The sequence below is a fragment of the Eleutherodactylus coqui genome, chromosome 4 (assembly GCF_035609145.1).
Source record: "Eleutherodactylus coqui strain aEleCoq1 chromosome 4, aEleCoq1.hap1, whole genome shotgun sequence".
NCBI lineage: Eukaryota > Metazoa > Chordata > Amphibia > Anura > Eleutherodactylidae > Eleutherodactylus > Eleutherodactylus coqui.
The window spans coordinates 280,619,549-280,630,422 of NC_089840.1; the positions used below are offsets into that span (position 1 = coordinate 280,619,549).

Below are 10,874 nucleotides of genomic sequence, written 5' to 3' on the forward strand. Positions count from 1 at the left end.
CGTCTCGCACGCGCTCGGCTCCGCTCCTCCGTCTCGCACGCGCTCGGCTCCGCTCCTCCGTCTCGCACGCGCTCGGCTCCGCTCCTCCGTCTCGCACGCGCTCGGCTCCGCTCCTCCGTCTCGCACGCGCTCGGCTCCGCTCCTCCGTCTCGCACGCGCTCGGCTCCGCTCCCCCGTCTCGCACGCGCTCGGCTCCGCTCCTCCGTCTCGCACGCGCTCGGCTCCGCTCCTCCGTCTCGCACGCGCTCGGCTCCGCTCCTCCGTCTCGTACGCGCTCGGCTCCGCTCCTCTGTCTCGCACGCGCTCGGCTCCGCTCCTCCGTCTCGCACGCGCTCGGCTCCGCTCCCCCGTCTCGCACGCGCTCGGCTCCGCTCCTCCGTCTCGCACGCGCTCGGCTCCGCTCCTCCGTCTCGCACACGCTCGGCTCCGCTCCTCCGTCTCGCACACGCTCGGCTCCGCTCCTCCGTCTCTCACACGCGCTCGGCTCCGCTCCTCCGTCTCGCACACACACACTCGGCTCCGCTCCTCCGTCTCCCACTCGCTCGCCTCCTCTCCCTCCACTCTCTGAATACATCCTCACACAGCAGAGTCTGGCATCCACTGAGCAGATAGACCTGGTCATGTGACCCCTTGTCTCCTCCCACACACTGATCACATGATGGTGACATCATCACAGGTCCTGTAAACACAGAACAACCCCACGGCTCCTGTCCGGCTGCAGCTGGAGGTATGTGGGGTCACCAGCACTGGGGGGCAGATTTATGGAGGCCCATAGCAACCAATCATAGCGCTGTGATTGGTTGCTATGGGTGACGGGGACACTGCGGAATAAGTTGGCGCTATACAAATAAAGATTATTATATTATTATTTACTTTGAGGCAGTTTGCTGCAGCTTTATCTGCCAGAATGCTCTTGGTCATTAAGAGGTTAATAAGGAAGTCACCGGGATCTGCGCCAACTTTATTTCCATAAGACGTGAATTCATAACCTGCAACATAAAGTGACATTTTCTTGCCATGTTCTTCTATTGTAATACGGCTGTTCGGGGGTTAATAAGTGAATGGATCTCCTCCCCTCACATGTAACATTCCTGTAATGCAGCTGTTCGGGGGTTAATAAGTGAATGGATCTCCTCCCCTCACATGTAACATTCCTGTAATGCGGCTGTTCGGGGGTTAATAAGTGAATGGATCTCCTCCCCTCACATGTAACATTCCTGTAATGCGGCTGTTGGGGGTTAATAAGTGAATGGATCTCCTCCCCTCACATGTAACATTCCTGTAATGCGGCTGTTTGGGGGTTAATAAGTGAATGGATCTCCTCCCCTCACATGTAACATTCCTGTAATGCGGCTGTTTGGGGGTTAATAAGTGAATGGATCTCCTCCCCTCACATGTAACATTCCTGTAATGCGGCTGTTTGGGGGTTAATAAGTGAATGGATCTCCTCCCCTCACATGTAACATTCCTGTAATGCGGCTGTTTGGGGGTTAATAAGTGAATGGATCTCCTCCCCTCACATGTAACATTCCTGTAATGCGGCTGTTTGGGGGTTAATAAGTGAATGGATCTCCTCCCCTCACATGTAACATTCCTGTAATGCGGCTGTTTGGGGGTTAATAAGTGAATGAATCTCCTCCCCTCACATGTAACATTCCTGTAATGCGGCTGTTTGGGGGTTAATAAGTGAATGAATCTCCTCCCCTCACATGTAACATTCCTGTAATGCGGCTGTTTGGGGGTTAATAAGTGAATGACTCTCCTCCCCTCACATGTAACATTCCTGTAATGCGGCTGTTTGGGGGTTAATAAGTGAATGGATCTCCTCCCCTCACATGTCACATAAAGTATTTGAGATAAAAGGATCTCCTTTTAGAATATTCCATTGTTTATTTAGGATATTCCTCAGTTCCCTTTGTTTTGAGTTATATCTCGTGATGGAGCAGAGATCATAGTGACCTTCATTCTTCTCAGATGTCATTTGTTTTCTTGTTATTATATTAGTACGTATTGGCCCGCCCTCTTGCCTAGCTCTAATATAAGATGTTTTTAATAGGGTTTCTGGATACTTTTTTTCTTTCAACCTATTATACAGAATTTTTGCCTGCTCGTCAAGTGTTTTAAGGGTAGAACAGTTTCTTCGGATCCGTTTGAATTGTCCGAAAGGAACGTTTAATTTCCATTTTTTCGCATGGCCACTTCTGAAGTCCAGGAAACTGTTGGCATCCACTTGTTAAAAAAGTGTTTTTGTACAAATGTTATTTTCCTTAATATAGATGTCCAAATCCAAGAAAGTAACTTGTGTAGTGCTACAAGTGCCAGTGGATTCTAAACCCCATGTGTTTAGGTTCAGATTTTTGATAAATTGTTTTACTTCTCCCATGATGTCGTCCCAAATAAAGATGATGTCATCATTGTATAGTCTATAGAAATAGATGTGGGGATCTTTGAGGTTTTCTTCAAATGCGCCCATGTACATGTTCGCATAGCAGGGCGCATTTGGTCCCCATGGCGGTCCCCCTTGTTTGCAGGTAGAAGTGGTTGTTAAATTAAAAATAATTATTGTAAAGAATAAATTCCACACTGTCCAACAGAAATTCTTTTTGTTTTGGTGGAATTAAAGTATCCTTTTCTAAAAAGTGGGCAATGGCCTCAATTCCTTGTAAATGGGGGATGTTAGAATATGGGGAGCAAACGTCAAGAGTTACCCATATGTGTGTTTTTTTCCAAGGGATCTGTTGCAATAGGGATAATAATTGAGATGTGTCCTTCAAATATGCAGGGAGTTTTGTTACAAATCTTTGTAGTTGTCTGTCGACATATTGTAGCTGGTAAGTGAAACAAATACCCTCTATGATGGGTCTTCCATCCAAAATCAAAAAATTACAGAGGGATCTAAACCAAAAATATTGAAAAAAAGATATTTCCCTTGGGAATATAAAGCTACCCCACAGGTCAAATTTGCAGATAATAGAAAAACACACAACATTTACCAGAACAGAAGAAATACTTTTGAATTATATAATCATCCAGAAAGATCCCGTCACCGTAACAGAAATTCCTCCTTTTCTAACTCTAAATCCAACCAATATCCAGACCCCTATGAGTACCAATACAATGATCATCTAGTTACCTCTTTTGGGATCTATGAACTGGGTCTTACACCTCAGCCCCCCCCCCCCCCCAGATGGCCAAACAGACTAGATGGATATTATTACAACACTTTTCATTCTGAACCATTATACAGACACATCCCAAGAGAATCTACTTGGAAGCACAGATACCCTAGAAACCCTACCCAAGAAAGGGCACTGAGAGCCAATAGAAGAAGATATAATTACCCTAAAAAAAACATTTATGATTATAATCCATTAAATAATAATTTACCTTCAAAACCCACATTCCCTTCCATTATTTCTAATAATCCGAACTCCTCTGGAGAAAACATAACACAAGTTCCATTGGATAAACCGTCCCCAACTAACTCTTCAACCAATTCAAATAGAGCGCCTGCAGCACAAACAGAATACCCTTGCTTAAGGGGAGGTTCTCACAGCCTCGGTGGGGTTGGACTGCGCAACAAGAGTCGTTACCAGCCACCGGCCAATAACCACCCTGTCGAGACTTATATTGATTTGGTAGACAGGGATATCAGGAAACTGAGAACAAGATACCTGAGGGATAAGGATACATATACTAACAACTTGTCTAAAGAAGAGAGAGTAGCAATTAAATCCCTGGCCAATGATGACAGCATAACTATAAGGGCTGCAGACAAGGGTGGGGCAGTGGTTGTGATGAACACGGATCAGTATGAACAGGAGATTTATAGTCAACTAGCTGACACTGACGTTTATGAAAAACTGGAGAGAAATCCTACAATGCATTTTCAAAAGGAACTGAGGATATTATTCAATGAGGCTCTTTTGGAAGGTATTGTAGATCAGGCATTAGTGAAATTTCTGGATATTGAATTCCCCAGGGTTCCTATTTTGTACACGTTACCAAAGATTCATAAAAAACTCAACCATCCCCCTGGCCGCCCAATCGTCTCTGGGTGTGAATCATTATTTTCGAATGCCTCTAAGTTTTTGGATAAGGTGTTACGTGAATTTGCTGTGAAATCTGCGTCCTGTATTAAAGATACTGGCCACTTCCTGGAAAAACTAAAGGGAGTACACATAACGCAAAATACCATATTAGCGACATTTGATGTCGTGGCTTTATAAACCTCGATTAAGCATTCCAAGGGGTTGGAGGCGGTTGAGCGTTATCTGAACAACTCAGGCATCCCCATGCATTGTGTTGCATTTGCCCTGTCGCTGCTGGAGTACATCCTCACCAACAATTATTTTTTGTTCGGGGGGGGGGGGGGGGGGTGTACTACCGGCAGCGACAGGGTACCGCCATGGGAGCGCACATGGCTCCGACTTACGCTAACACTTTTATGAGGGCGTTTGAAGAAGATCATGTTTACACCTCAAGATTTTGGCAGTATGTAAAATCTTGGTGGCGCTTCATTGATGATATTTTTGTGTTATGGGAAGGCACGGTTGAGGACCTGAATAGCTTCCAAGAGGCTTTGAACTTGGTTTATCCAAAATTACGGTTCACCCTCACGTGCTCGGCGGAACAAATTCAATTTTTGGATGTGTTAATAATTAAAACAGCAGACACCTTGAAGACAGACATCTATAGAAAGCCCACGGATCGTAATAATCTGTTGAGGTACGAAAGCTTTCACCCAAGACCCATGATCACATCATTGCCAAGTAGTCAGCTTTTGAGAGTCAAAAGAATTGCCAATGAGGATGTAGTAGAGGAGAGGCTAGAACAGGTGTGCGAAAGGTTTCGCAAGAGGGGATACCCGGAGGTAATTCTGAGTAGAGCCAAGGAGGAAGTGGAAGGAGTTGAGGTAGTGGCCTTACAGAACACTGGGAGAACTAATAAATCGGATAGGATCCCATGTGTTATGTCCTATAGCAATAGGAGTTGTAAAATAGGTGGTACGTTGAAGAAACACTGGGACATATTACAAAGAGGATGTAGTGAAATTTGTGAATTTCAATCTCCCCCCATAATGGCATACAAGAGAGGCAAAAACCTCAAAGATATGCTGGTGCATATGGTAACAGAAAAGAGGGGGGTTCCCAGACAGGGACTGTTGCTCCCTCCTAGGCAGGGCAACTTTCCCTGCATGGGATGCACCTGTTGTGGCAATTTGGTGAAAAGTAAATCTTTCAGACACCCCTTTACGGGAAAAGAATTCCCAATGAAAGGGAGGTTCACGTGTAACTCCAGTTTTGTAGTGTACCTGCTAACCTGCCCGTGTGCGTTGGGTTATGTGGGAGAAACCACGCAAGAGGTGAAACAAAGAATTTTCCAACATAAAAGTACTATTCGTACAAAGAAAAAAAAACTGCCTATCCCTAAACATTTTTTAGAACATGGCCATACCGTAGATCAATTACGGTTTAGGGTTATAGACCATGTCCCTATATTAAATAGAGGGGGAGATAGAGCAAACCTCTTGAAACGTAAGGAACTTCGGTGGATACACACGCTAGACAAAATGGCACCAAGGGGACTTAACATTGAATACAGCTATTTGCCACACATTTAAACCATGATTCTGAGTGTAATTATTGTTTTTAATCTATGGAAATACGACATTATTGGAATAGGTATTAATTTGTTTCTCTATTTGCCTTGTAGGATCGGGGTTCATCCTTCCCTGGAGGGGGTACATCACCGAAACACCAAAAATTCTTTGTCTTTGCTCAGCGATATTTGCGCTAATATGAATAGTATATGGTTATATTTTTGTCCTTGTACTGTCAAGATTTATTAAAACATATGCAGAAATATCTGATGTGACTTCAATGGTTAGTATTTTATAACTGGGTTTACAATTGTATACTAGTTGTACAGTAGCCTAAAAGTGAGCTATAATAAACAAGCTGCAGGTAGTATACAGTACAAATATTGTGGTGTAGATTGAGTTAAGTATCCATTTCCTAGAACTTCATTATACTGGTGAGTCTGCCAGTTTGTATTGTTAAAGGAAACAGAGCACTTGGAGAGTGTGTTGTGTCTTGTGATTAGCCTCACATGTATCACTGCTAGACGATGCGGCACTGTGTAATTGCCCTGGATGCACTGTCCTGCATTGTGATTGGAGGAGCCGTTGCTAGGATGCGAGGTTGTAAGGTGATTACACACAGCAGGGGGGAGTCAATGAGCGTGGTGAACATGATGACGTAATGAGGAAGTGAACTCAGGCACACTACTCCTTAGGAGACGCTGAAGCAGATGCCGTGGTGATGGTGTGCCCTGCCGGGAGGAAGGACTCTGGATCCCCATCAGCTGATGCATGATTAAGTGGTAGGAGGAAACGTTTTTGATGACCAATGATATGTCTGTAGTATCCATGTTTTAAACTATTTAAGGGGGGTTGTATCAGATTGTAACATGCTTGACAAAGGCTGTTTGTAACGGCCGAAACGTTGCGTGTATTTTACTGAGGATGGAATAAAGAGAAAGAACCAGTTTTACTGCAACTAAGTGTGTCTGCTGCCATTCGTATAGGATTTCGTGCTGTAACACTTCAACCAACCCACCCAATTTCCAATATATTCAGATATGCGTTTAGAACCACCAGCTATGGAGAATATCGCAGGAAGTCCGTCAGATTTGATCAATTTCCTACAAAGTAAGGAAAATACCCCCCTTAGAACCAATATTAATATTGATCCTATCCTTCCAACTAGCTAATCATTTGAGATTCCCAACAATACAAATCATGTTACTACCCCGATAACATCTTTTTTAGGGGAGACAACCCCTCGAATTTCAGAAACAAAGGGTCTAATAAGCAACACCCGGGTCACACGGAGTTCTGTGCTGTCCCTGAACCCTAAAGGAAAAACACTACTCAAAACCATTGGGAACAACCCGATGGGATGTTCAAAAATTACTCACTTTTATCAGTCACGCAACAGATCAGAAAAAGGAGGAGAAGAAGTGGCGAACGAGCAGGGAGAAAAACACGCCAGAAATCAAAAATATCTAAAAACAATTCGGAAGATACAAACGCCAACGATGAAGCGATAAAATTGGGTATATTCAATATCTCTGGATACACGTTGAAAAAAAGAAGTGGAATTACTATCCAGGGGCTTGTCCTTTAGTCCATCAAGCGAGCCTGATCTTTTCGAACTCTTTATAGACCTTAATCACTTTGTAAGAAAATTGACACTAAAGAGATTCTACTCACTAAATGAGAACAAACTCCCACCTGAGGGATCATACTGTAGAGTTATAAAACTGAGAGAGCCCTTAGAGGACTCCATACTTGAAGACACCACTCCCACTAAAAAACCATTAACCACCAACCTTAAATTACCCAGTAAATTCTATCCGACGGAGACCAAAGGTCCCTATATAACTACTTTTTAACAGCAAAGTTTTGGAAGACTTTAGAACACTAACCAACAATAAAAATAGAAACAAAAATAAATACCATAAAGCATGGCGTCAGAACCGGAAGTTCACATTGCCATGTTTAGAGATGAAAAAGTCACCCTCATCCAGTTCAATTGTATTCCATAAATGTGACCATTGCATTACGGTTACTGAAACCTCATACAGTTCCAAGAGTTTTTCTTTGTCTTCTTCTGGATCAACAGGAGGGAAGGCGGTTAATAGGCTGGACATTTGTCTTTTTTAGCTTAGCATACTATATTACTATGTTAATCATTTTAGGTTTGTGAATTCAGACTGCATACATTCATTTGTAGAAGCTGTGAATGCTATACACAGCGGACAAGCGACCACCTACGACCACAATGCTACAGCTATCTGCCTGGCCCTGCACTGCAAACCAATTTGCCCCACACTGGACAGGAGAAGAGAGTAGAAGGGACAATACCAATTGATCCCGCCTCAGTCCTCAAACACCCTAGCAGTATTGCAAGCTTAAAGTCGTTAGAACACAGGCTGATATGTACCCAGCTTTACTAGGCTCCTGCACGCATGCCAAGTGAAGGATCAAATCATCCACCTGATCCGTTATAACGCACTCCAGAGCTCTACAATACGCATAGAAATAAAACACTGCCACTACTAGTTTGTAAATGGTACACTGGAACTCGATTTATGAATAATTAATACAATCTTCGGAGAATATGGTTCGTTTTTAAAACTGACAGGACTTGAACTGATAAATTCTAGATTTATTCTAGAAAAGATCTAGTAGTGCCAAAATATATAGTATGTATAAAGATATACCAAAAGGTTGTTACATGGGGAGAATAAGGACATACAGGCAATAAACACTCAGCAGTATTTTAAAAATAATCAGGATTAAAATAAAAGAAATTTACCAGATTTTGGGATACACGGCCCAAAGAGATCCAGAGCAGAGGGACGCCCATATACCGAAGTATAGCTCCATGCATTGACCGGTTAGAACTGTGGGGTCCCCCAATACACACCTTCTCCCCACCCCTCTGAGGTCATACAGAGAAGGGAGGGTCGGATTTGTAGGAACTCAAAAATCGTAATTCCCTAGTGTCAGTCATATCTCGGTGGGAGGGTCTCTAATCATGAAGATATGCTGCCATATTTCTTGTCATGGTTTTATCTATGCATGAATATCAAGCATGAGGCAGAAATCATAACCAGGTATGGGTTTACGTAGTTTGAGGGGAATTCCTGAGCTTGTTGTGAGGTATGGGGAGGTAATAAAATTATCTCTCTAAAGGCAACAACCACCAGCCTGGGGAGAGCAAATCAGCATCTACCTGTCAAAGGGCCACTTGTATTGACATTGGGACAAAGGATTTCCTGTTCTCTTGTATATCAAAGGCTTGCCAATTACACAAGAGGAAGGGGGGATTAGAACATTAGAATTTACCCATCTCATATCTTTATCCATCTATCTAGTATCTAACTATCTATCATTAGAGTAGATTCAAGGGGCAAAGGTTGTCAGCTCAACTTTTCTATTGTCCTGAACGACAACTGATTGATACTGGACAGCTGGGGGGACACTTTCTCAATCTCTTTATATGACAGAGCGGTAGTGAAAATTGGGAAATAGAAAAGGCATTCACCAAGTATGTCCATCGCAAAAATCTAAGCATTCTCTATCTGGTACAGAACATATTTAATCAGGGTAAAAAAAGTAGACCGATAAATTTAAAAACCTTTTTAATAATCTCGGCGATCAGCTGCAAATTGTCATACTAACAAGACAGGCGTACCCAGAAAGACATGGTTCTTCTTAAATAAAACTGCCTCCAAGAAGTGAGTTAATCATCCTACTAACTATTGTAAGTTCTGCACATTGTGCTGACAAGATGTCTGAGGGATTATACTGCAATTGGGGCCTCTTAAAAAGCTGATCAAAGCAACACCTACAGTCAGAAAGTCTACTTTGTGCAATGCAAGCAGTGCTTTAATCATAGCCCTAGAGGAAATTGCTTTAAGTAAAAGGGCGAATACCTCTAAAACAGCCTGGGTGATAAAAAAAAAATCGGATATTGAATCAGGCGGGAAGAGGAGGGGGGGGGTTACAGGTTCACTCTTAGGCCTCATGTCCACGGGGAAAATAAGAATTAGAATCCGCAGCGTTTTTCCCGCACGCGGATCCGCGCCCCATAGGAATGCATTGACCACCCGCGAATACCCGCGGATGGTAATTAAAAAATTTCTGGAGCATGAAAAAAATAGACATGCTCCATTTTAGTGCAGATCACTTGTGCGGGAGCTCATAGAGCACATAGCTCAATTGATCTCCCGCATGAAAAATAAAAGACAATTACAGTGCATCCGCAGCCCAAATCCGCGTTACAAATCCGCAGCGGATCTGATTTTCCCCGTGGACATGAGGCCTTAGGCTTTGCGATTCCAATAATGAGACTGTGCTTGAGCACACTGGCCCAGAGAACAGCTGATCACTAGGGGCCCCAGTGATAGACTCCACAGATCTATTATTCATGACTGATCTTGAGAATGAGCCATCAATAGTTGACAACTGGACGATCCCTTTAAATCTCAACTAAATTCAGCTACAAATCTGTAATCCAGGAAAAAACTAAGAGAAACCAAAAAGTTTGGCTCAGTAGATAGGGAGTAATAGGCGCCGGCCAGGATAAGGACAAAATAAAACATATGTGAGTGGGTTCTTATGCATTAAGTTCAAAAGACTTCAATGGAAGGAGGATCATGGGATGGATGATTAACCCCTTGAGTGGCACACCCGGAAATTTTCCGGGACGAGCTCCACTGCTCATAGTGACATAGCCCGGAAGATTTCCGGGCTATGTATCACTATGGGAGCTGCAGAGCACAATGCCACAAGCTGTGACAGTGTGCTCTGCCTGCACAGACCCGCAAAGAACAACGCAAGGGCTTTGAAAAACAAGCAGAAGATATTACCGGCATATCGGCAATGTCCTGCTTTGTTTACAGGTTGTCATAGAGACCATCGGCTTGTCAGAAGCAAGCCGATGGTCCCTGTGACAGGGAGAGCTTGGTGCTTGGCTATCAGAGGACAGCTAGGTACCAGCTCTTAAAGCAGAGATCAGAGAAAACCTCCTATCTCTGCTGTGTTAACCCTTTACATGCTGCAGTCTATGTGACTGTAGCATGTAAAGGGCTGTCACCATCAGACCCCCGGAATGTGATCAGGGGGTCCTGATGGGTCTCTGTGGAAGTCCCCTAAAGGGACAAAAAAAAAAAAAGTTAAAAAATTATTTAAAAAAAAAATTATAAAAACACTTGTCTCCCTTTACTTTGTAAAAAAAATCAAAAATACAATCACACATGTGGTATCCATGCGTCGTAATGACCCAGAGAAGGAAGTTAAT

General features: G+C 43.4%; 1 long non-coding RNA gene across 1 annotated transcript; it reads left to right on the forward strand.

The window, feature by feature from the left end:
* Positions 1-679: 679 nt before the first annotated feature.
* On the forward strand, positions 680-5,867 carry LOC136624951 (uncharacterized). The gene is made up of 2 exons (XR_010792496.1): positions 680-727; positions 5,716-5,867. It is a non-coding gene; the product is annotated as an uncharacterized lncRNA (long non-coding RNA).
* Positions 5,868-10,874: the final 5,007 nt, after the last annotated feature.